The sequence below is a fragment of the Mirounga angustirostris genome, unplaced genomic scaffold (genome assembly GCF_029215605.1).
Source record: "Mirounga angustirostris isolate CCGP_5_RB_7025 unplaced genomic scaffold, mMirAng1.0.hap1 SCAF_18, whole genome shotgun sequence".
NCBI lineage: Eukaryota > Metazoa > Chordata > Mammalia > Carnivora > Phocidae > Mirounga > Mirounga angustirostris.
Window position 1 is genome coordinate 1,297,199 of NW_026991726.1, and position 25,662 is coordinate 1,322,860.

Genomic DNA, 25,662 nt, shown 5'->3' on the forward strand with positions numbered 1-25,662 from the left:
TCTCCCAAACACAGTAAATATAACAAAGAAATCAAAAATGCATGTGGAAAAGTGAGACTCAATAACTAGAAAATTTAATCCCCAGAGAAAATAAAAACAGTATATAGTAAGGGCAGAACACATAAGCCGAAGATATGTTTGAATTGACAGATGGAAAGTTTAATAATAAGTTATACCTAGATACACGGTCAAAATTTAGAATTTCATGGATAAAATTTTAAAAATCCTAAAAATGTCTGAGCGGGGAAGTGGAGGGGAAGGTTATCTTCACTGAAGCAATACATTAAAAAGCTTTTTTAAGAAAGAAAGCATATATTTTACAGTTAAATTCTTTTATTAAAAGAAAAAAAAAAAGGATGACTTCGGAACTAAAGTTCTACACTGAGTGTCCAAGAGAAAGATTCAAAGTGACAAAAACTAAAATAACAAGAGCTTTTAATATTTATTAAGGACTTAAAATATGCCAGGCATTGGGCTAAGCATTTATTTGTATTCATTCAATCTTCATAAAAACCAAATAAAATAGGTCCCAATATTATCCTCACTAGACAAAGAAAATGAGACACAGAGAGGTTAGATAATTTGCCCAAAGTTCACACAATAGATGGGAGTTGCCAGAATTTGAACCCAGGTAGCCTCATTCCAGGGCCTAACCATTTGAACTACTGTTCTAAATGAATTCCCTCTAATGTAAAAAGGGCACAGAGATCAGGCAAATCCAAACAAACTACAAGTGAGTGGTAGTTATAGTAATTTTAGTTATTGAAGGGAGAAAAGATAATTATTTGTCAGTGGTGAGAGTTAGAATTTATGATCAAGAAAAAGAAATACTCAGCTCACGAGTGTCCAAACCTCGTCGCTCTTGCCCCATTGGAGATATCCATTGGGGCAGTTGCAGAATGCATGACCGAATGAGCTAGTAAGCAAAGATCGGGCACAGACCCTTATGTACTAAATTTAAAAAGTAATAAAATCCCTAAAAATAAAAGGGAGCTGACAGGGGAACAGTGGCAAAAAAAATAGGTATAGTCATTTCTGCTATAAATGCTTGTTTCAAAAAAATTTATTCCAAAGTGAATGATTATATCAGGGAGCAAATTTTGTATTGCTTAAGTGAAATTTTGTCCCTGAGAAACAGAAGTGAAGAAGGCAGAAAACTGCACCCAGTTGAACCCAGCCACATAGGGATACACAAGACACACACACACACACACACACCCTCCAAGGTCTACCAGTTACTTCAATTCACTGTCTGTGTTCACAATCATCCACATATGCCAAAAAACTTCCTGTCAGATTTCAGATAACCCACTTTCTACCATTTTGCACTAACTCAAAGTCTGTACTCTTTCTGACATCCACGTCTACAAGTATAAACTTCAGGTCTTTTATTGTAGCATTTATGTTATTTCTAACCACCTAACATACATAAATCTCTACCAGCATCTTTATTAGGTTCCCATCTCTTCTGTGTGTGTGCGTGCGTGTGTGTGTGTATCACTAACAAAGTTTTTGAATGCTGTGCCCTATCAAGAAAAAAAAAAAAAAAGGTCTGATGGATAATGATGGAAAACCAAATCCCTCCAAATTATCTTTAAATTAGTTTGTGTCAATTTCCATCAAAATCCTTTTCTTTTTTGATACGGTAGGAAGAATTTAACAAATTAATTCTAAAGCTCCTTGGGAAAATTAAGTGGTCACTCATTAAAAGAATTTTTCAGCAAAGAAAGACAAAGGGAGATTTAAATTGCCCATTAATGAAACAGATCTTAAAGCCACGACAATCAGAGTCAAGCAGAAAAGTCCATGAAAGAGGTCAGAAAACCCAGAAATCAATGCATATTTAAATACAACGAAGATGGCACTTCAAATAAGTAGGGAAAAAAACAGACAATTTACATCTCAGGGCAGCAGCAGAGCACAGCATGGGAGGGAAGAGCCTGTGGGGCTGGACAGGCGGCCCCGGATGGCACGCCAGCGAGGCGCGTCCCAGCTGGGTGACCCCGGACAACCAGTGTCTTTATCTGTAAAACGAGGACGGTCATTGTACCTACTTCACAGGACTGCTGCGAGGATTATCAGTTATCATTTGTGAAGTGCTCAGAACAGGCATTAAAACAGTAAGTGCTATATGTGTGATATTAAATAAATAAAAGAAAGCAATTCATGCTATGATAATCCTTAAACTCTTGGGAGCAGAAGGGGGGGACACATAGGGAACAGATTCTCTCATCATACCACACTGAGAAAATATGCAACATTATCAGTAATCAAAAATCCAAATTAAAATATTTCAACCATCGAATTGGTCAAAGTTTTAGAAAAAAAATATACTGGTGGCCAACTAGGCAGAGACATTGGTACAATTCTATATGGAAGATAGAAGAATACTCTGAAACAATCTTTCCAAGGGTCACTTTGATTATATGCTTCAAAAACCATTTAAAATATTAAGCCCCTTTGACCTAATAATTCAATCTCCGGGACAAAGTTGGAACATAAGGACTTCAACAGAAAAGTTTCAAGTCACTTTTTCAGAGATGAACTAGAATCAGGGAAAAAAGGATGTGAAGAAATATTTTAGTTTCAGATATAAGGCTAAGAATTTTTACCTTCTAAAAATCCAAGTCTTGTTTCACTGTATAATTAATGTTTAATATTACCAAATTGCAAAAACAAAAAAACAAACAAAAAAACAGTTTTAAAACAAACCTTTTAACAGCATCCTTCTTCGGCTTATCTATAGTATCCCACCACTTTGAAAGGTAAGAAATCTCAGACCACATAAATTTTCTCCGTGAGTCTTCTTTCAGCTTGATGACCATGTTATTAAAAATATACCGAGTCATCTCTCTAAAGTAGTCATCAAAAGTCTTCAACCAACCTAAATCAAGACACAAATATACAACAAAGGTCTGATTCATATGTCTGATTTCAACTCAGTCACATTCCATTGCATCACCTTTGGATACCCTTAGATGTTTCATTCATATTAAGACACATTTAAAAATTTCAGAAATGTTTCAAGTGGTGAAATTCCATTTCAATGGATACGAAACTCAAAAAGTCACTAATGACAAAACACTCTGAAAACTGCACAAATTCAGATAGAAATGAGGGAAAAAATGAGAAAAATGACCTGAGGCCCAAAAGCATTTATTTATGCTTAGTAATTATAGTATTGAATTCAATTATTTATAATTTATCTCTAATTTAAGGAATTTGCTTTAATTCTAAAAATCTGAACAGCGTTAACAAGCTGGCAGTACTACTTACTCATAATGTAATGAAAACTGTATCCCTTCATACCACATCTGAAACTCCCTACCCATTTTAGTAAGTTAAATTAAGAAAAAGAAAAGTATAAACTATATCTAAAAGTCAGCAGCAAAGCAGTAAGGTAATTAATAGCACTATTATGAATACAGAGAAGTAGAATTCTGCCAAGAACGGGCATTAGTTTCCAAAGGCTGTAAATTATTCCATTTTTTGGAAGCACAAATTGACACTAATCAAACAACACAAGTGTATACATGTATGTCAAGTCTTTTTCAAAAGAAAATTGTAGATACTGAGGACTTAGTTCTCAGACTTTTCTCAAATATCCTGGAAGTTTTATCTAAAGATATTTGTAATTTCACTCTAAAGAAACATCTTTTTATAAGATTCTATTTATTTGACAGAGAGAGAGAAAGAGAGCACAAGCAGGGGGAGTGGCAGGCAGAGGGAGAAGCAGACGCCCCGCTGAACAGGGAGCCTGACACGGGACTCGAATCCAGGACCCTGGGATCATGACCTGAGCTGAAGGCAGACGCTTAACTGACTGAGCCACCCAGGTGCCCCATCCCTATAAAGAAACATTTTTAACAAGACCCATAGGTCCAAGCATAGCCCTATCTGGCAGAGCATTAAAGCAACATGATGAGCTGCTGAGGCAAAATCATACCCAGCTATCTATTGGCCACGTGGACCTTCCAAAGAACAACCTCTTATCCATGAAATCTTATAGAGAGATAGGAGTTTCTATACAACCAGGCTAAACTACTGCTCTATTTTTTCCAAACCTCAAACATGTGGGGAGACTAAACTATTAAGGGGTCAACTGGTTAGTTCTTTTGTTTATAATTAATATCTGAAATATACTGTATTAGCTGGAAGATAATAAAATGTGCTAGGGCAGAGAAGACAATGCAACTATTTTGACAATGTAAATATGAGCTTCTGAAAAGGGCACTGACACTCTGTATTTCTCCCTTTTGCTTTAACTAAAATCTATTCATTCATTCCATAGTTATTTAGTGAGCATGTACAAAGCGACAGGTATGAAGCCAGAAGCCAAAGAGGAATTCAGTGTAAAATATTCTTTACGAGGACTTTCTTGATCTGGGACACCTTTAAGTTATTTTTAAAGTCACCAAAGAATACTACATGGATAGTTTAACTTTTCCATGTTTAAATAAAAAGCCTATCTATATAGAAAATTCAAAGATAGCTCATGAAATAGTGGTTTGCAAAGAATCCCATCTTGCTTGGCAAAGGTACAAACTTGGGACTCCTGCCCCAGACCGCAAAGCCAAGATCCACATCTGGATTCCCAAGGACAAGCAAAGAAAAGCCAACCTACCCCTAGCATGCTCCAACTCGCTGCTAATGCTGACCATGCCAACATCCAAGACAAAAAAAAACATCAAGTGCTCAGACCAGAGTCCAGGATATAACACAGGACTTGATAAATGTTAGTTGCTATTATTATTATCACCTTCATCAGTCTTTAATGGACCCTTCCCCATCTCTACAATCAAAACAGGTAAAAGAGGAAATAAAAGATATTTCTAACAACTAAATTTTGAAAAGGGCACATTTATTTAAAACATTTAAATAAACTGTTCCACATCTTAAACATATTGGTAACCCAAAACTTTGGTTTGCAAAGAATTCATTCTATGCCCCTATTAAGGGCTGAATTGTGTCCCCTCAAAATTCCTATGTTGAAATCCTAAACCTCAATACCTCAGAATGCAACTGTATCTGGAGACAGGGTCTTTCAAGAGGTGATTAAGGTATAATAAGGTCATGAAGGTGGGCCCTAATCCAATATGTCCTTACAAGAAAAAGCAATTAGGACACAGACATACACAGAGGGAAGACCATGCGAAGACAGGGGGCTATCTGCAAGCCAAGATGAGAGGCCTTCAGAAGAAACCAACACTGCTGACACCTTGATTTTGGACTTGCAGCTTCCATAACTGTAAGGAAATAAATTTCTGTTGCTTAAGCCACCCAGTCTGTAGTACTTTGGGATGGCAACCCTAGCAAACTAATTTAGCCCTAGAAAAAATCAGGGTTATTACCATCCGAAAAACAAAGATTGCACTGTGGGGAGAATTTATTTTACCAAGGACCATTATAATATTTAATTTAACATGTATCTACCTCCATATTGCAAGACTGAGCTAAAATCAAATGTTTGGAAGTGACCTCTCCTTCTGCATCATGCTCTTATTATACATGTGCAGTGAGGACCATGTAAATTCCTGAAATGGCTCTGTGCAAATTATTGTCTTTAAGACATCACACATAGGTGTTTTACCTAAATTTTAACAAAGGTCAAAACTAAGCCCTAATTATTTGGCTATTAACTCAATAAAAGAAAAGAGCTGTTAACAATGGAATGACTCCAAAATTAATTTAATAATAAAACTCTAGTAATCTAGCATAGAAAGCAAATTTAGAAGAAACTGTCTTTATGAAGCTGAATAAGTAACAGGGTTTTTTTTTCTTTTTTAAGTACAATTACTTGTTTTCATCAGTTATAATTTGTTATTAGCTAAGACCCTTTCAAAGAATAGTTTATCATAGGAGTTTTCATAAAGAAATCACAGTGACTGATTAATCCATGTTGCCTTCAACACTTCATTTGCCCTTCAACAATCATGCAGAAAATATGTCAAAGATATTTACGTGAGCCAAAATACATGCTGAGATGTCAACTTCAAAGCCTTCCATAAAACTCATCTATAATAGATACTAATATCACTAAAATATAACACAATTAATGAAGAATGAACTAAAAGATAGCCTCTTGCAGCTTTCAATATTGAGTAATATAACAGTAAATTAGCTTTTATTGCTCTTATACAATAATCAAGTATTCCCTTTTACACTGAATTGGCTCTTTCTTTTCCTCAATTACTGTAAAACTACAATTGTATATTAACATAAGACCAATCAGAAAGACAGTATTTTATGAAAAGTTGTATGGGATGATTTTTTGTGACATAAAATTATATTCCTACCTCTGGATTTAATAATCCTAGGACATTGAGTTGCAAACTGATTTACTTAAGTGGTCAATTCACAGCCTTTTTCTTTCCCTTGAATACACTTGGAAATTGAACCAGGGCTAGAATAGCACGAAGAATACCTTTCCATTTACTCTTTTTCCCCTCTAACAACACTTTAACCCATAAAACAGCTAGTCACCATTTTTAAGTAAGTGGGGAAAGATCTAAAACAAAGAATACATAATTAGAAGTTCTTTAAAGCAGGCATAACTCCAAGTTTGCTATCACTATTTTATCATAAAAAATTTTAAGTTTTAAAATATAAAGCCTAATAAAGTTGACAACCCAATGCTTATTTTTAATGCTTGTGAACAATTAAGCACCTCGTAATTGTTCACTGACAAAACACTATTTTTTAAAATTTGACTCTTGATCTTGCTTCAAAATCTAAAGACTTTGTGGCACTCTGATCCTCTCAAGGAACACTCAGTTTTATTTGGTTCAAGAGCATACACAGCACCAATTTAGCACTTGGGCAAGGGGATCCCTTCCTGAGCCCTGGTCACTTGAGGGATCTTCCTATTCGTCCTCTGACCACATTCTTTTCACACAATAAATTCCCAAAGCAAAGAACCTGCCCACCCAGAGCCTGCCCTGACTTGCCCTGACCTGCCCTTCTGAGTACCAGGGCCCAGAAATCTGTGTTCAAACAGCCTCAAGCCAGTTTCTAGAGCCCACCAAGGGCCTTCTATAGGTTTTTCTATAGGGAAGTCGACCTGCAGGTGGTAACCTCCCTAGCCTGAGCAATGGGCAGGGGGAATGCAGTTTGCAGGGGTGTGGGAAGAGTGCTGGGGTGTCTGCAAAGGAGGGCCTGGTTTAGGACAGGGCCATTTCTGGGAGACAGGGCTGGGCTACTATAGGCTGGCTCTTCCCACATGCACCAACACATTCCAGTAGAGAACTGGAGCCTGATCGATCTCAACCCACACATGGCCTTCCTGATAATGGTGCTATTTCTCAAGGCAGGATGAAAAGACCTATCCTTATTTAGCAATGTATCAGTTTGATTTATAACTTTTAAATGTTTATACAAAGGGCCTGAGGACCTCCAGGTATTTCTGCCCCAATTCCTACAAATTTGAGAACCTATAACCCGAACTTCAAAGCATTGAATTCTCATGAAGCCAGCACCTAGTATGAAGCCTACACCATCAAGAATTCAGTAAGTATGTGATAGATGAATGAAATGCACGGCCAAAAGGATAGGGGAAAAAAGGTATATGAAATATAAATACGAATTTATTACTCCAACTGGAAATGAAACCAAAAGGAAAAGACATTGCACACATACACAATTAGCTCTAATGCATTCATTGTCTGTTCTGATGCTAACCTAATAATCTTTGGTCATTATCTCTTAAGGTTCTATTTTATATTTAAAAAAGCTCTGTCAGCCCTAAGATAATTTAAAACACACATCCTCTCGGGGGCGCCTGGGTGGCTCAGTTTGTTAAGCGACTGCCTTCGGCTCAGGTCATGATCCTGGAGTCCCGGGATCGAGTCCCGCATCGGACTCCCTGCTCAGCGCGAGTCTGCTTCTCCCTCTCCCGCTCCCCCCTGTTGTGCTCTTTCTCTCTCTCATTCTCTCTCTCTCAAATAAATAAAATCTTTAAAAAATAAATAAAAATAAATAAAAAATAAATAAATAAAACACACATCCCCTCAAATCATTGCTACACTGTTGTGATTTTAACTGCTACAATAATGATTTTTTTAATGGCTACATTTATTCTACTCAAAGTTAAATAGGTACTGAATGTTAAGAGAGCATAGTAAATTTTGAATCAAAAATAATTATATCCAGATAATAAACATGTAAAAACTATAACTTAAGCTTCAGGTTACTTCTGTTTTAACATAATAGTCTCAAATTAAGAAACAAATATAAAGGTTTATAAAATAAGAAAGCTTCTTTATTTTAGTAATGAAGTTATTGTCTATCAACATATGATCAACAGGTTTCTTCCATCACTTGTCAAATCCTTCCATAGTTGACTGCAATAGCCACTCTTACACTTAAGGTATCACGCACCATCTTAACTGGTATTATCATAACTCAAATCCGCTGCTGATTAATTTTAATTCCAACATTTCCATTATAAGTCAAGCTTGTTTCCCCCTGCCCTGATAAACTGTGAAAGAGTTTTCACCAACGTCTTGTTCCAGTTTATTCATTCAAACACAAACCAAGCCTCTAATAAGGCAAAGCAATAAAGCTAATCAATGAAAACAGATTCCACAGTGGAAATATGAGCGAAATGCCGTGGGAATATAGAAGTGGTGGATTCCTACCAGGAGGACAGAAGAGAGATTCTTAGAATAGCCATCATCTGGATAGAGGAAAAAGGTGGTAGTTCCCAAACAGAAGGAAGAGCATGTGGAAAACACACAAAACCACAAAGGTCTGTGTCAGTTTCAGGGAGAAGGCAGGTGGGTATGGCTGCGTGGCAGCTTACACGCTGGGAGTACAGAGAGCAATAAAAACAGAAGTGGGGGTCAGATCACCGAAAATCTTCTAAACTGTTTTTGGTTCTTGCTGAAAATCTAGGAGGAAGGAAGTTAAGGTCTTTTGATCTGTGCTTTCAAAAATGAGTGTTCTGTGAGTGTAAAGGATAGACGAAGATGGTAAAGTAGAAAACAGGAAATGAGGCCACTGCAAAAATTCTGCTGGAAAACGTTTATGACACCAAGGAGGCAAAATGAAGAGAAGATGCTAACTTACTGAAGCTCCCGAGAGACGAGAGAGAGACTCAAAGATGAAGCTGAGGTTTTCCAAAGACCTGTGAGTCTTTGGAAACCTAGAAGCCTGCTGAATCCTATAAATGCTTCTGAACTCAGGTTTCCAGAATCACCTCACCTTTTTCCCAGGTGATTCAGTGTCATCTAATAGTTTTCAAAGCATATCAGCTTCATGTCCACGAAGCTGTTTGAGATACAGCACTTTTTGAACCCGTGTAAGATGCCCTCACTGGAAATTCTATCCCACACCACGGAAGCCATCTGCATTACCGTTAGGACAGCTGGGGTTTTGTTCACCCTGCAGCTGTATGTATAATATCCAATTGTGACCCCTTACTATATTGCTTTTCTAAATGCCCTTTAAAAGACCTGCATACCTCGATATTTAACACCTGCCATTGTGAGATCAACCTCCACAATAATTTCTAAATCTGGGCTAAAGTTACTTCCCTCCCTTGTTAAGGACTCCATCCATGAGCATCAATTCACACTGAGTAGGACACTTTAGGCCTACTACGTCTTCCCCAAACAGGGCTTAGTGGTCTGAAAAAATGAAAAGTGTCTATAATATGAAAGAAACCATTAGAAGTAAAAGTAAAAGTGACTTCCTTCGAGGAGTTACTCTTAGGATATGAGGCTATTTAGCCTTACGGTCAGGGCAAATGTGGGGCAAATTATCAGTTTCTAAAAGAAACCATTTAAAAGCTGGAAAATACTGCTTCTAAATGACTTGCTAATTGTAAAATATGCAGCAATGAGGAAAACCACTCACCATCTCATGTACTCAAGTAGTATTTAAGGACAGGAACATCCATTTCAATAAGGATAGACCAGAAGGAAAAAAGGATGGGAAACAGTGTGGTGAGGTGTCTACTTTTGCAAGATAGTTCATAAAATGTTTTATATGATTAATCATACTAAAGTGGATGGCATCTAACACGGAAACACTTAGAAGACCTTCTTCCTAGAAGCTCTGCCTGTGGTTTCAGAAGTATTACCTTCCAGAAACAATATTAAATAGTGGTTACAAGTCCGAGTCCAGAGCTTGGGTTCAAGCCCAGCCCTGCCACCAACACATTACTTGGACTCTCTTCTGCCTCAGTTTTCTCATCTGTGACATAAGGGTAATAATAGGACTTTTGTCATAAAGTGGCTGAGAGCAGTAATGGATTTAATACGTGAAGAGAACAGTGCCTGAAACAGTAAAGTCTCATAAGCAGTAGCAATTATTTGTATAACTGGCACATCGGTGAGCTCTGAAGCACCCAGACTGGACAGACAGACAAAAGTAACCAAAACAGGAGGGTGGGGACATGTCTGATGATCACCCACATCTCTAGGTGCTACTTGATGTATATGCTCCTAAGGAATGCAGTCCAGTGAGAGCCGCAACGATCAGCACTCTCCCCCTGAAAAAGAACCTCAATACACCAATTTGAGAGATCGCTTAAAACGATAATTCTAAAGTGCTGTGTAAACATTTAACTCTTAATGCCAGTGTTTTCTTAATTAAGATTGCCAGATAAAATACAGGATGCCAAGTTAAATTTGAATTTCAGATAAATAATGAATAAATGTTTACTGTGTGTTCCATATGATATTTGGAACACACACTAAAAAAATTATCGTTTATTGGAAATGTAAACTTAACTTACATTTTTCTTTATAAAGTTAAATCTGACAACTCAAGGGGCTCCTGGATGGAAAAGTCGGTGAAGCATCGGACTCTTGGTTTTGGCTCAGGTCATGATCTCAGGGTCCTGAGAGATCAAGCCCTGAGTCAGGATCTGCGCTCAGCGGGGATTCGGCTTGGGGTTTTCTCTCTCTCCCTCTGCCCCTCCCCCTGCTCGAGCACTCTCTCAAATAAATAAATAAAATCTTTTTTTATAAAGATTTTATTTATTTATTTGAGAGAGAGAATGAGAGAGAGCAAATGAGAGGGGGGAGGGTCGGAGGGAGAAGCAGACCCCCTGCCGAGCAGGAAGCCCGATGCGGGACTCGATCCTGGGACTCCAGGATCATGACCTGAGCCGAAGGCAGTCGCTTAACCAACTGAGCCACCCAGGCGCCCACAAATAAAATCTTAAAAAAAAAAAAATCTGGCAATTCTATTAACAACCCAAGGTTCAGATAAATGTGTCAAATTAGTTAACGCCCATAAAGCAAGCAAATCACTTGAACTAAATAAAATATCTTGAGAAGCAGCATGGTAAGTAGAAAGAACAGAGATCTCAGAATTAGGCAAATCTGAGCTTTAATTCGCCATCCTGTGCCAATTTATAACTGATGGATCTCGAAGACATTAGTATACCGACCCTAGCCTCACTGTCTTCACCTGGTAAATGGGGTTTAATTTACCAGTTTTAAGGGTTGCAGAATGGATTACATGAAGCAACACACACTTAACACTCCCCTGATACAAGACAGGCAATGAATACCAGTTCTCACTCAGTTCTTCCTCATGCATTTTAGCTCCAGAAACTCAAATTTCCCATCACAGTGGCCAAAACCGAAGAACTCATTTTATCCCTCAATTATTAAACAGAACAAAGTGCTCCGCAAACTGTGCCCACAAACACATGGCCCTCTCCTGACCATCTCCTTCCACTCAGCAGGTTCCTTTGGCAGATGGACTTGCAAGTCTCCCCTGCTTTCACCCACTGGGTGTTACCCAACTATGGCTGACCAGAACTCTTTTCTTCTGATTGTGCTGAACAATACATGAGCAGAAAACCTTTAAAATAATGCCACACTGCGATTTCCTCACGTTTTTGTTCTCTCTCGCTTTTTTTTTTTTTTTTAAGAAAAAGGGCACACAGGGGCACCTACATGGTTCAGACGATTAAGGGTGACTCTTAATTTTGGCTCAGGTTGTGATCTCGGGGTCGTGAGACTGAGCCCCAAGTCTGGCTCTGCGCTCAGTAGGGAGTCTGCTGGGATTCTCTCTCCCTCTCCCCTCATCCCACTTATACCACTCTCTCTAAAATAAATAAATAAATCTTCAAAAAAAAAAAAAAGAATAAGGGTACATACACTCATTTCAAATTATCATATAATGCTAAATGCAAAATTCTGTTTCCTTAATTTAAAAAAAAGTGAAAAATCCTACTCACTCATTTGAATCAATAAAAACTCTGTAAAACAACTGCAAATGCACAAAATAAAATGATTTTCCACTGTGGCTCTTGTGCCTAGGTCTCTCTGATTCAGAGTCATACCACATGGGGGATTATTTTCTAATGTTCATCTTACATATTGCTTAACTAACAATATGCGGTCCAACTTTCCATTTAGTATACCTTATCTACTCTCTACACACTGTGACTTTTTTGAAGGAAAATTAAATATTCCGGCAGTTTAAGTAGTGGGAAGGAAAGAATTAAGATTGTAGATACAAAGGTGCTGTTTTAATCAGCTTATTAAATATAACATGAACATGTATCAATCAACTAACATTTAATTTCATGGTCTATGATTCAGAACTTTTCAAAAGCGTAACAGTACAAAGTTATCAGCATTTACTTAACAATTCCTTTCCAATTTTGTTTTAACTCATGTAAACCATACAAAATGCTGTATGACAATTGTTACATGTCCTCATAGACTGGAAGAAGGCATGATTAGGAATTAAAATACGAAACATAATTTGAAATTTATCTGTCTTGTGAGATATCAGAACTCGATCCAAAAAGAAAAACACCTACATATATAAAAACACAGCAACAGAATTCCTAAAGTTAGGGAACTCAATATAGGAATCTTTCATAAGTCTATTTCAAATATTCCTATCCCCAACAGACAAAACTCTGATGAAACAAACCACTAAGCTAAAGTTTGTTTTAAACTGTTGCTGCAGAAAATGCAAACAAATCTCTATAAATCTCATTTAGAAAGTAAACCGCCTAACTGCACATTCATTTAGGAGTATTATACAAAGATTTCCCATTACAGAGTCACATTTTGACTCGGAATGTCTGCGCACACACTTATCTCTTTTCTTCCACTGAAAAAGAGGTTTCTTCATGATCTGAACGATTTACTTCTTCACAGAATGATTTAGCTTACCTAAATTCCACTTTTGTGAAGGAGCGGTGAAAATTATCAAGAAAAGCCAGCGGTTCTGTTCTCTATTTTGCTGGTAGCAAAAATCGCTATCGCTTTTGCTTTCAAAAAGTCCATGCGGGAGCCTGGGTGGCTCAGTCATTAAGCATCTGCCTTTGGCTCGGGTCATAATCCGCCGGGTCCTGGGATCGAGCCCCGCATCGGGCTCCCTGCTCCGCAGGAAGCCTGATTCTCCCTCTCCCACTTCCCCTGCTTGTGTTCCCTCTCTCACTGTCTCTCTCTGTCAAATAAATAAATAAAATCTTTAAAAAATAAAAAAATAAAAGGTCAGTGTCAGACTATTATTTCTTCCTCAAGTGGAGGAGGGCCTGAGGGTAAGGGTCATTAACATCTTTTACTAAGACAAAAAGACTCAACTCTGGTTGCTAAAATGCCAACAGACAGATTCACTTAGAGCAGTCAGGACCAATGATTAGAGAAATCTCCCCACGGAAAAACACATTAACTACAGCGGGAACCCCTAAAGCAAACAAACAAAATCTCAAAGGCATAGGTTATCCCTGCCCTTGAAGAGCTTCACATCATCTGCTGTTTGTATTTAAAATTACAAAGCACATTTTAAATATTTTTTTTTTTTAAGGAACAGAAATAAGACAACAGGAAGAAGAGATGGAGGGAAGCTAAAGAAATGTGAATGTCAAGGTCCAATGTTTCATCTGAGTCTGCAGAATCACATTCCCTGGTTCACTATTTTATTGAACCGAATGAGTCAGTACCATGTGCTGCTGACTCTTCTGGGCATTAGTGACCTGCTGGTTATAAGACAAAGTGTGAGCCCTCACTGAGCTTGCATTCTAGTGAGGAGACAAAGCAGAAGTGCTGTAAACGTTGACATCTCTGCCTGTGTGCAAGTATGGAAGGTTCAAGAAGCTTCAGAGGGGCATGGAGACAGGTCGGGAAGGCCTCGTCTCTATTTAGCGATTACTATATGCCACGTGTTGGGCTAGGCAATGAGACAGACTGAACAGGAGGCACATGTTCTCTGTCCCTTGAGTGTACTCAGGTGGGAGGTCCAGGTAAAGTAACAAGGAATTCTTGTGGTGCCACTTACTGCCCCTGGAAGTCTGACAAGTTGGTAACGCCTTCATCAGGAATAGTGACACTCACCTTCTAGGGTTGTTTTGAGCACTCAACGTTTATAAAACATTTGGCACACTGCCTGGTAAACCACAAATTTTATTATTACAGTTAAGCGTGTGTGTTCTAGAATTATAAGAAATGAGATTGGTGGAAACTGAGGATGGCAGAAAAGGGGAAGAGACAATAAAAGTCTTTAAAAAATCTAAAAGGTTGGAGAAATGGGTTCACATGAGGACTTGCAAGACATACTGCAAAGTGTATTGACGACCCTATAAGAAACTGGATACAATGGAATCACATCACACACCCAATTAAGAGACAAGAAATGAACTGGCAGAGAAGAAAGGAGAGAACAATTTAAATACTACAGGGGCTCTGCCACCATTTCACTCAATAAGGGAATATTTCAGAGTGAATGAGATTTACAGAGAAAATCAATCATCTGTAGTTCTACAGGCAAACTCAGATCCCACGTATCAAGTGTGAGCACCTCACCTCACTGTTAAGTCTAGATATAAACAAAGACCTGTTTTTCAGTACACATACCCTACATGCAAATGTACTATTTAATCTGGCATACAAGTAAGTAAATAGCTAAAGGAATTTTAATTACGTGTGATTTTCATCACCTTTTGTATTTACTTGATAACTAACTCCTGCTTTAAGATGATCTACCATATGATCTGCATTTGACAGACACACAAATGTGCCCAAAGGACTTGGGGCCAGTATACAGCCAAGCCAGGATGCCTGCCTCATTCTGCCTGGCTCCAGATCCCTGCAGTCTTTCCATGATGCCTGGCCATCGGAGTTTGGATTTGAAGGGACAGGCTAAGATTAAGGAGGAAGAAGATGCAAAACATTTAAGAGGAAAGGTTAATAAGATGGATGGGTATTTGTAAGAAAAGATAAAGACATTAAGACCAAAGACAGAGAAACCAAGTCAGAAGCTGGTGTGACATATGCTCATCACAAATTTCCAAAATAATATTGATTTCACATATTTCAGACCTCTGTGCATACTGAATTTTGAAGTTTTATGGAAATTCAAACATTTCAGCATCCAAACTGTCCGAGTACCTTTCACATCCAAAGCAGCACACGTGTGTACGCACACACAGACACACACAACTTCACCAAATCATGTGTCCATCCAGACCTAAAGCAACAAGTTCTACTGTCTTAGAAACAGAAGGGAACATATGCCAATAAATCAATGGGAAAGGATATAAGTCAGAGATAAATGAATGCTGGGAGTAAAGAAAAAAACCTTCAAAGTACTAGGTGAATAATGGTGCCTCTGATTAGTAATGATGAAATGGAAAAATTGAGAAAAGTAACAAATAGAAGTGTAAGTCAGTCCTCAAAGGAAGTCTTTTGAAGTACATTCCCCAAAAAATTCTGCAACAGAATTCATGAAGTATTTACTCTGTGCCAGTGTACTCACACTAACAAATCTATACATTGAATCACATTTCCCACTGTAATTTTAGCAATTCTCCCTTACCTTGGAGGAAAAGGTCTCCAGCCCCAATAAATAACAAAAGCTGTCATATGAAATAATAACAATAATGATAATGACAGGAGTTACCGGGGCCATGCATCACGCTTTTACAACTCATCTTATAAAGTAGATACTTTATTCTGATTCTACCCGCGAAAATACTTACTTTCACATTCTGTAACTTGCCTAAAGTTGTCTCACACCATGGGGTTGGGACTCCACACTCATGTCCACCTGACCAAGGCTCTTAACCACTTTACATTGCTTTTCCATTTTAAAGATTCAAACGTTCCCATGAGAATTCTGCATTTTTTAGTGCACAGTTTATGAACACAAAATAATTCTCCCACGCACTATTTTACAAGAAGTAACTACGATGAACAGTCAGCACCTTAAGTGAATTCAACTTTTCATCCCCAAAACAAAGACCTTCTTGTGTTTATTACTATTTCACATCGCACAAGTACTATCCATGAATGGCACATAAATTGATAAAAACTCAAAATAAAAGGAATACGTTGCTGGAACCAGTCAGCAAATAGTGTCTCAAAAACTTGAGAAATCAGCTCTACCAGATTCTCGTTAAAATACTCTGTGTGTACAGGGGCTTAATAACCTGTAGTTTTTTTGAAGTGTAAATTTTACCTGGGTCATTATGGGAATGAGGCACCACAAAGACTTGAAGGGGCTTAGAGTCCCATTCATTAAATAAATAGCTAATGTCAAATCCTTGTTTCCAAACTCCACCATCTGGATTGTCAAAAGGAATTAGACTGTAAACATCCAACATCTAAAAATACAAAAGACAAAATATAGGGGAAAAAAGAGTAAATTTAACCATGTATTATCATTTTTAATTTGAACTTAATGTTGGAAAATATTTGCTCAAAGCTAGTCACTGTGTATGTATTTTACTAGATAAAACTATTTCTGTAGACATTAACTGAACAGTTTAAGGCAGAAAACATTTAATTACCATTCAAATTCTTAAAATGCTACTGTGTTACTTAACTATCCTGATAAATAAGCCCCTCCTCCATCTGCTTCTAATGAAAAATAATTTCATTCAATTCCTTCTTGCCCTGCTTTTCTTCTAATACATTTTAGTGGAAACTGATAGGAACTAAACAGCAAAGAAAAAATTTCTTGATGAAATGTGATTATGACCAAATATTTCAGCATTTTCACAAGCAATACTGATGATTTTTTTTACTTTGAGTTGTCTTTATTTTACAATTAATCACATATATTTTAAAATCTGTATCTGAATGGAAATGCATCTACAGCTGTTCCTTCATTTAGCAAATGTTATGTTCACCTTTTTCATTCTAAAACTAAAACTGCAACTGAGTGAATGAGGCATAATCATGTAAAAATGGAAATTTTTAAATGTTCAAATGCTCTCTATGTTTCCAATGTAGTAGTCTGAGGTAATAATCTTTTTGGACACAAAGGAAAAAATATTGCAGAAAAAAAAAAAAACCTAAAAGCTGGTATTTTTCATATCCTCTATAATACTAAATGTGACAAAGAACACAAAACTGATTTTACCAAAATTTGACTTTGGTAAAATTTAAATTATGTAAAAATTATATATAAAATTTTAATTACATAAAAATCACTATATATTATAAAATATATAAGCGGGTTACAAAAAAACTTAAAGATACCGAGCAAATTATGTAAAAAGTGAATGCAAAGTATTTTAAGGCAACAACATATCTCTCACTTCAGAATGTATGACTTTAATAAATAAAATAAAATGCTTCCAAGGATGAGTCAATAAAGGGAACCAGCTGGAAAGGAGGATGTGTTAACAGTCTCTGTTATTCCTTCTGGTTTTTTCTCCGGCCCTGCAGCTCGCCCTGTACCCCACTGCCTCGTTCTGCCTGCCTTCTGGGGTTCTTCAGCAATACGGCTGTTTCTGTCCAGCCCAGATTTAACAACCCCCTCCAAAAAGAGTTTTGTTGTTCTCCTTTAAAAGGTACTTATTTAAAACCTATACAAAGCCAAGACTCACAAAAATAGATATACCTTCACAGCACAGAATCCTGATAGTGTGGGGACCTGACCACACACTAGTTGATAAGATTATGGGCACAAGGCTTGGCCAACTCTGTCTCCAGCTGCTGGCTTGGTCTGTGAGCCACGGGCTTCAAGATCCTATCACATTCTCTGTCCCCAGAAGTTAGTAGAAACATCTACTCCAAAGCAAGGCCAGAGCCAACCCATTTTGTCCAACAAAATTAAATTAAATTAAATTAAATTAATTGACGAGTACAGACTCGTCACCAAGTTTGAGTTCAGGTCTAAGGTACAGGTTAAACACAGCTCTCTGCTAACTGGCAGAACAGAGCACATTTGACACACCTTAAATTTAAGAAAAGCAGAAGTCCTTTCTTACCCTAGTTTACAACTCCACCACCCTCTAGAAAAGCGCTATCCAAGAGAAACAGAATGCAAGGCAAATCTGTATTTTTTTAATTAATTAATTAAATTAATCCAATATACTCATAATATTATCTCCACATATATGTAAAATGAAACAAAGTATTTTGTATTCGTTTTCATAGTAAGTCTTCAACACTTAGAACACATCTCAATTCAAACTAGCCACATTTCAAGTGCTCAGGAGCCACACGTGGACAGTGACTTTCATACTGAACAGCACAGCTCTAGAATATTTCCCTTCCCTCTCTCACAAAGAGATATTCAGCAGAAGGTATCGAACCCTACACTGTGTGAAACCTATAATGTATAAAAGATATATAGTAAGAATAAGGCTTTTCTTATACTCTTAATAGGAAGATAAGAAAATCTCTTTGGTCAAATTTAAACCTCTAAAAGTCTTCATCTACTAGACAAAATAAGACCTAAAAAGCATACAAAAAGGCCATAATCACAAAGTATAAAATAATAAAAAAAAATAATTAGGGAAATAAAGAATTACAGAATTTTATCACTAAAAACAACTTTAATGGTCATGTGACTAATCCAGTCACTTTACAAAAACAGAAACTAGAATCCAGAGTTTAAGCAACTTACTAAGTTAAAACAGACACCAGATCAAAAAAGAAAGAAAAGCAAGAAAATCCCAATGATCATTAACGAATGCATACATTACCTGCACATCTGAATTCCGACTTCCACTTTGCAAAGCGAACGAACAGTCTTCAGGGTCCACTACAAGGGACAACTGTTTTGATGGCAGAAGAGGTGCGCCAGCACCTTGGCTGAAATTGCCTTGTGAACTTTTTGGACCATCCTCCACAGACTCACTCAAATTGATGACCGAGTCTCTAATGTTTGAGATGATCTCATTATTCTCAGCTAGCAAACGCTCCAAATGGTCTATTTTTTCTTGCAACATTGAGAGCTGGCCCTACAATAAAAAAGAAAAAGGCAGCTATATGAAACTCTAATATAGCTCTGCTGGGGCACACACATTTTTTTTTTTTTAATTGTGTGCCTGCCCAAGAGGGCAGCCACTCACCCTTCACTTTCCACTTTTATAAGTGGGACCACAAAAAGCGTGGACGGCTGGCAGTGTTGAAACACCAATTTACAACAAAAAATCTCCGTGGTTGCAATCTTTGTTTAATCATATTTTAAAATGTGCAAGAGAAAAACCAAAAATATTTTGGGATATATTTCCTATTGCCCCCAAACCCAATCCTAAAAGATCTGTTGAGTTCTCTATAATAGCTAAGTATAACATATTATGTTCAGGTATGAAATTTTAAATTTTAGTTAACTGATTCTAGTTACTTGAAAGGGTCAAAAAGTATGAACCTGAAAAAAATCATTCCATTGTAGTAACCCTAGCGGACAATCCTAAATAAGAAATATCATCTACAGGAAAATCAACTAGTCAACCCTCAATTAGCCACATGCATGAAAAGTAACCACGCTATAGGTCACGTAGACTGCTTCTCCTACATTGTGTGACTTTAAGGTTTTTTTTTTTTTAAAGATTTTATTTATTTGACAGAGAGAAAGCTAGAGACAGAGCAGGAGTGGAGGGGGAGGGGCAGGGAGCCTGATGTGGGGCTTGATCCCAGGACCCTGGGATCACAACCTAAGCTGAAGGCAGACCCTTAACCGACTGAGCCACCCAGGTGCCCCAACTTTAAGGTTTTTTAATTGATCCTCACATTAAGAGGCTTGTCATCTTTATAACATAAACCTTGTTGTAGAGAGTAGTAGTTCAGCTTATGAGAGCAAGGACAATCTTTGTCTTGTTCATTCCTATATATAGGGCCTTAAATACGTGGTAAATACTTAAATATTTGTCCCATGGCCCTTATATTTCTGGAACTCAACAATAATTCTTTAGTGAGCACCCACTGTACCAGGCAAATGCTACATGCTGGGAAGACAGATACACATAAGATATGAGTCCATACCTGAACACAAAAAGTGGCACTCTCACAAGCAACAGCCTACCCAAAGTCCACACTAGGTTTTAATAAAATAACTCTATGCCCAGCGAACAAATAACTCTGGACACCCAAAAACAAAAGTTCTATCACCAGTAAATAACAGGAAGACAGAAAGAAGAAGGAATGAAGTAACAGGAAGACAGTAAGAAAGAGGAAGGGAAAAAAAACACCTGAATGCCCAAAGGTAAAGAACTGGTCAAATGGTACATCTATATCATGGAAATGTTTTCAGTCACTGAAAATTTAGAAATATTAATTCCTTAAAAACAGAAATACGTGAATCACAGACCTGTACCCCTGAAACAAATAATGTATTATGTTAATTAAAAAAAAAAAAACAGAAATATATGGGAAGGTACTTTCAGAAGATACAGTAGAGAAAAAGTTTAAAAAGCATGCATAAAAAAATAGTAATTTGGTATCATCCTTTTGGAAAAAAAAATTATGGAAGACCATAATCAAGATGGTAAAAACTGGTCACGGCATTCACAGGGATTCCCCAAACCTCAAACGGGCCAGTGCCCGCAAACCTCCTAAGGCAGTCCACCTTGGCACCACTCGGATCCAGGAGCGTCACAGGGGTCACCACTGGAAGAACATCTCTAGGATTCTGCCTGCTTCCTTTTGTGGAAATTTACAAGAGGAAGGTTGACCCGATCTTGAGGCCACAGCGGTCAGGGCCCCGCCGACTAGAGACCCTCCAGCTCCGACCCGCGGTCCCCCTCCGGAGGCAAAAGCAGCTCCGGGGTGAATTCCAGAGCAGAGCCACCTCCACACCAGTTCTCCCACCCGATCCGGCACCACTGGCAGAGTGCGAGGCAGCCCGAGAACGAGAGCCAGGTCTCGAGGCAGCTCAGCGCTGCTGGGGGAGGCCGGTTTCCTCTGACAAGGCACAGGGACGGGCTGTGCTGGGGCGGCCTCCTTCTCCCCGGGTTGATCCGGAGCCCTATCGATACATGTCACTGCACCCCAGGCGCAGGGCTGTGCCTGCACGGGGCTGTGTCTGATCTGGGGGCAGCAGTGGGCCTGGGCAGGAGGACGGTGAGGACGGCCGGGCAGGGCTGTGATGCCTCCGGGCCGGGCGCCGCTCACTGTCTTCGCAGAGCCCCATGGAAGAAATTGGGGACAAGCTGGTCAACAGGAGCCTCACTCGACGGCTCCCCGGCGTGGGGCACGTGCACCAGGCAGTCGGTAAGGGCTGGTGCGGGCTCAGGGGGAGTGTGGGCACGAGGGCGCTCCAGGACCGGGCTCGGGGAGGGCCGCGAGGGTCTCCTGCCCCGACGCCATCCGGGACACTGACGACCCGGGGTGCCACGACGGCTGTGCCCCTTACGTGGCCATGATCTCAACCCAAGGGGTCTGGGCTGCTCCCTTCACACACACCACACACACACACACACCCAGTCCTTCAAACACACACACACACACACACACCTGGTCCTTCACACACAGACACACACACCCGGTCCAGCCCCAGCCTTGGCCAGGTACAAAATCACCCTTCACATACGTGGAAGATGATCCGAACCAATTTGGATATTCTGTTGCACTTCAGGACACGGACAGAAATAGTTTTCCAGTTTCTGTGTTGTGAATTGTCCCTCCTTTACCACAGATCAGCCCCACCGTGAACCTGAGTGGGCCCTGCCGCTGGGGGCGAGCCAGAGGCTGTGGGCGAGCCAGAGGCTGTGGGCGGTCCGTGGTGACAGCCTGAGGAAGCTGGTGGAGCCGGGCCAGGCCCTCTCCTGTGGCCGCTCTCGCGGAGCACCTCCCAGAAGAACGCCTCCCCAGCCCTTCCCACACCTGCTGCTCACCAAGGTGAGCAGGGCCCCCCGTCCCGCCCGGAGGCTCCCCCTCACATGCGGGCTGTGTGTCTCGGGCCTGGCACGTCCCCTCTCCGAACCTCAGGTGTCCCCTGGGGACCCTGCGTGCCACGAGGCCAGGCCCCACACAGGGGGTTGCCGTCGGGCCTGTTGGGACCGCTCCCCGACCCTGTGGCCGGCCCACGGGGAGGGTGGCCTGGGGCTGAGGCGGTTCCTCTCCACCGTGAAGGAGCTCTCTGCCCCAAGGCTCGCTGTCCTGTGTCCAGAGCAAACCCGCATTCCTGGCTGTGGGGAGGTTTCAGATTCCCTCTGGGGCTCCCATCCTGGGTGGAGCCAGAGCAGGGATCCCTGGGGGCTGGCAAAGGGGCCCCAGAGCCACTCAGACATCTGAAAGGTGCTGGCTGGGCTTCATCGACTCCACAAATGGACAGGAAGCCCCTTCTAGACATTTTCCATATTTCAGGGAACAGGGCGGACAAATGTGCCTACCCCGTGGGCCTCTTTCTAGGTGGGGGTCCGCCGCTAAGCCAAGATGACAAAGCAGAGATGGGCACACGACGTTCCGTGGGACGCCCTGCCGGCCTCCTCTACATACGGATCCCTCTGCTCTCATTGTCCGAAGGATGACGGGCCCTAGGATGAAGAAGAGCCCTTGTCTCCGAGGTGGTGAGGGAACGCGGGGGACCGGTCAGGTGCGGAGCCGTGGGTCTCGTGCACATCTGCCGCAGGGCTGGGTCATGGTCCAGGAGCTGTGGGCAGGTCGTCTGTGCACACCTGGCCATGACACACCTGGCTGGCCCTCTCGGTGGGGAGGCCTGCGTGCCTGGTGCACCTGTCCCCCACCTAACCCTGGAGGAGCAGCCACGTTCAAGCCTTTCCATGTCCGACCCTCAGGGACAGTTGGGAACCTGGGTCAAGAGAGGCAGGGACTGGCCCAGGACAACTGAGGGGTGCAGAGTCCAAGGAGCTGCTCTCCAGTCCCAACCCTCCCATGAGGTTTGCTTTGGGGGTGAGAGCCCCTCAGATCCTCAGGAATAGCTACCCACCCCGTCCCATGTGGGGACATGACCTTGGCATCCCCAGGCAGGTAGAGGCACATGCACCTGCACACCCACCCCCACACCCACCCCCACACCCCCACACACACCACTCTGACTGCCCAGCTGGGGGTCAGAAGGGGAGGACACCCTGGGAGTGAGGTGGGTGACAGGGGGGAAAGAAGAAACAGGTTGCAGACAGCTGGGCCATGGGGCAGGGCATCAGGACTCCTGGCAAGGACCCAGATCCATAGCATGGGGCGGGGAGACAGGCCAGGCTGAGGGTCAGGGGTCCCCAAGGGGCCCAGGGGGGTTGCCAGGGCACTGGGAGAGGACAGGGTCTGGGTTCGGGTGTCCATCACCAGCTTGGGCACTTGGAAGCAGGAAGAGATACCCACCCCCAAGTCCAGAGGGGCTCCAGCACAAAGGCCTCAGCTTACTCTTCTGTCACTTGGGCTGTAGAGATGCAGGGTCCCTACGGTCCCACAGGCTTGTGGGAGAGCCTGTTGGCCTTGGATCTCCATCCCCGACCCCCTGTGCTCCCAGTCCTGGGAAAATGCTTTGTACTCCCTCGAGGTCCTTCGGAGCAGGGGACAGACTGGGGCTTGGGGGCTGAGGACCTAGGTACGCAGAACGTGGCATAGCACTGACCACTAGTCTGGGGACCAAGGCCAAGACCCTCCTTGTTGCAGCCTCCTGGTCTCCATTTGGAAGAGGTTCCAGATTCACTGCTCTGGTCCGGGTGACAAGGCCTTAGGAAGGAATGGAGCACCGCGACAGAAGAGGGAAACACGGACAAGGGAGGCTTCTGAGGTTTCTCACATCACCCCTGGAGTCCACAGATCCTGCTCCTGTGAGAGACACAGAGACAGAGACAGAAACAGAGAAGGAGACAGAGAATGAACACACGACAGTGGGAACCAGAAGTCACAGACTTTCCTCCATCAGCTTGGAAATGACATCCCAGCATTTGGCCCCATTCTCTTCCTGAGAGTGCGGTCACACAGGCCATCCACCCCAGAGGGGAGGGGATTCCACAGGGATGTGTGAGCAGGATGCGGGAATGCCTGGGAACCACTGTGGGGACTGCCCAGCACATGGGCGCAGACAAGGCCCTGGGGCCTGAACCTAAACCTAATGGGAGCCCCTGGAAGTGTGCGTCACCGGGGGACAAGGTCGGAATCCGTTCATTGTAACCTTCCCACAGGGGCTGGGAACAGGCAAGAAGGGGGTGGCTTTGCCCAGACCCCAGAGCAGACCCCGGCCCCTCTGAGCTGTGCTCCATGTCCCGCCCAGCCCCTGGCTCCTCCTTGCATTGCCCAGTGTGCCCCAGCCTCCTGCGATAGCAGTTCCGGAATGAATGTAGAGGTCCTACCCCTGATGGCGTCCCTAGGAGTAGAAGCCAGAACACCGCACTGTGCAGATGGGGAGCCTGGGGAGGCCCTGAGAGGCACAGGGTCTGTCCAGGGTCACAGCCCTGGGCACGCACAGGAGCCCAGTCTGAAGCCAGCTCTGTGTCCTCACAGCAGGTACACCGGCTGCACCGAGGCCTTGGGAAGGCTGTGGGGGGGCTGTGAGGGAGTCACTGTATGGATGGTGCATGGGGGGAGGGGGAGCATTGAGCAGCCGCGGGAGGGGGCCCTCGGGCGGGGGTCTTGTGTGAGGAGGAAGTTGGGTAAGGGGACCCCAGGCAGTGGTGACCTCACTTCCCTGACAACAGAGCCCAACAGAATTTGGAACCCCGGTAACCAGGCACCCACATTCCAGAGACAGCCCCCTGCCCAGCTCATTTCTTTGGAGACCCTCCAACAAAAAGCATGTTTGGGTGCTGCTTCCCCAAATCTGGACGCTGCAGGCTGAAGAAAGCCCGCCCTGCAAACACTGTCCCCCGCTGGGGATGTCGAATCAGGGCTCCCCACAGCCTCTGGCCATTTGGCCGGAAGGACAGAAAGGTGACACCAGGAGGCCCAGAGCCTGCCACCCAGCCCCACACGCTCTGATCTGCCTGTGCAGCCCCAGGCCCCCCTCCGTGTGTGTGTGTCTGTGCGTGTCTCTGTGTGAGTGTGTGTGTGCGTGCGTGTGTGTCTGTGTGTGTGTGTGTGTGTAAAGAGGGGTCATGTGGGGTGGGGCCACCCTGAGCAGGAGCAGACTGATGAGGGGTCAGATTCCCAGTGGGCAGGTCATGTTCAAGGTCAAGGCTGGCTGGGTGGGATGGGGTGTGGGGGCGCTGCCCCTTCTACCCAGGGTTTATCCCGATAGCCCTGCAGGGATGGGTCACTGCATCCCGGGTGCAGGGCTGTGCACTCGCAGGTCTGTGTCTGATCTGGGAGCAGCAGGGGGACTGGGCAGGAGGACAGTGAGGATGGCCGGGCAGGGCTGTGATGCCTCCAGCCGGCTACCTGTCCCTGTCTTTGCAGAAGGCCATGGATGACCTCCCGAGGCGGCTGGCGGACATGCCCTCCTCCCTGACGGAGGGGTTGACCCCACAGGCATCCCCCAAAACAAGTGCTGGGGATTGCCGGGCAAGACCTCCAACACCCCCCAGACCACTGTCCCAGGTGGTTGGTCACC

At 42.2% G+C, this 25,662-nt stretch overlaps 1 pseudogene across 1 annotated transcript in view; it reads right to left on the bottom strand.

Annotated features, from left to right (window-relative positions):
• LOC135363090 (alpha-mannosidase 2-like) overlaps positions 1–23,615 on the bottom strand; it is a 144,584-nt pseudogene extending 120,969 nt beyond the window's left edge. Inside the window, exons 1-4 of the transcript XR_010408806.1 lie at positions 23,532–23,615; positions 18,914–19,171; positions 16,435–16,579; positions 2,713–2,884 (exon numbers count right to left, since the gene is read on the bottom strand). The product of XR_010408806.1 is annotated as an alpha-mannosidase 2-like (transcript). The remainder of the gene's footprint in view (positions 1–2,712; positions 2,885–16,434; positions 16,580–18,913; positions 19,172–23,531) is intronic.
• Between the last annotated feature and the right edge of the window lie 2,047 nt (positions 23,616–25,662).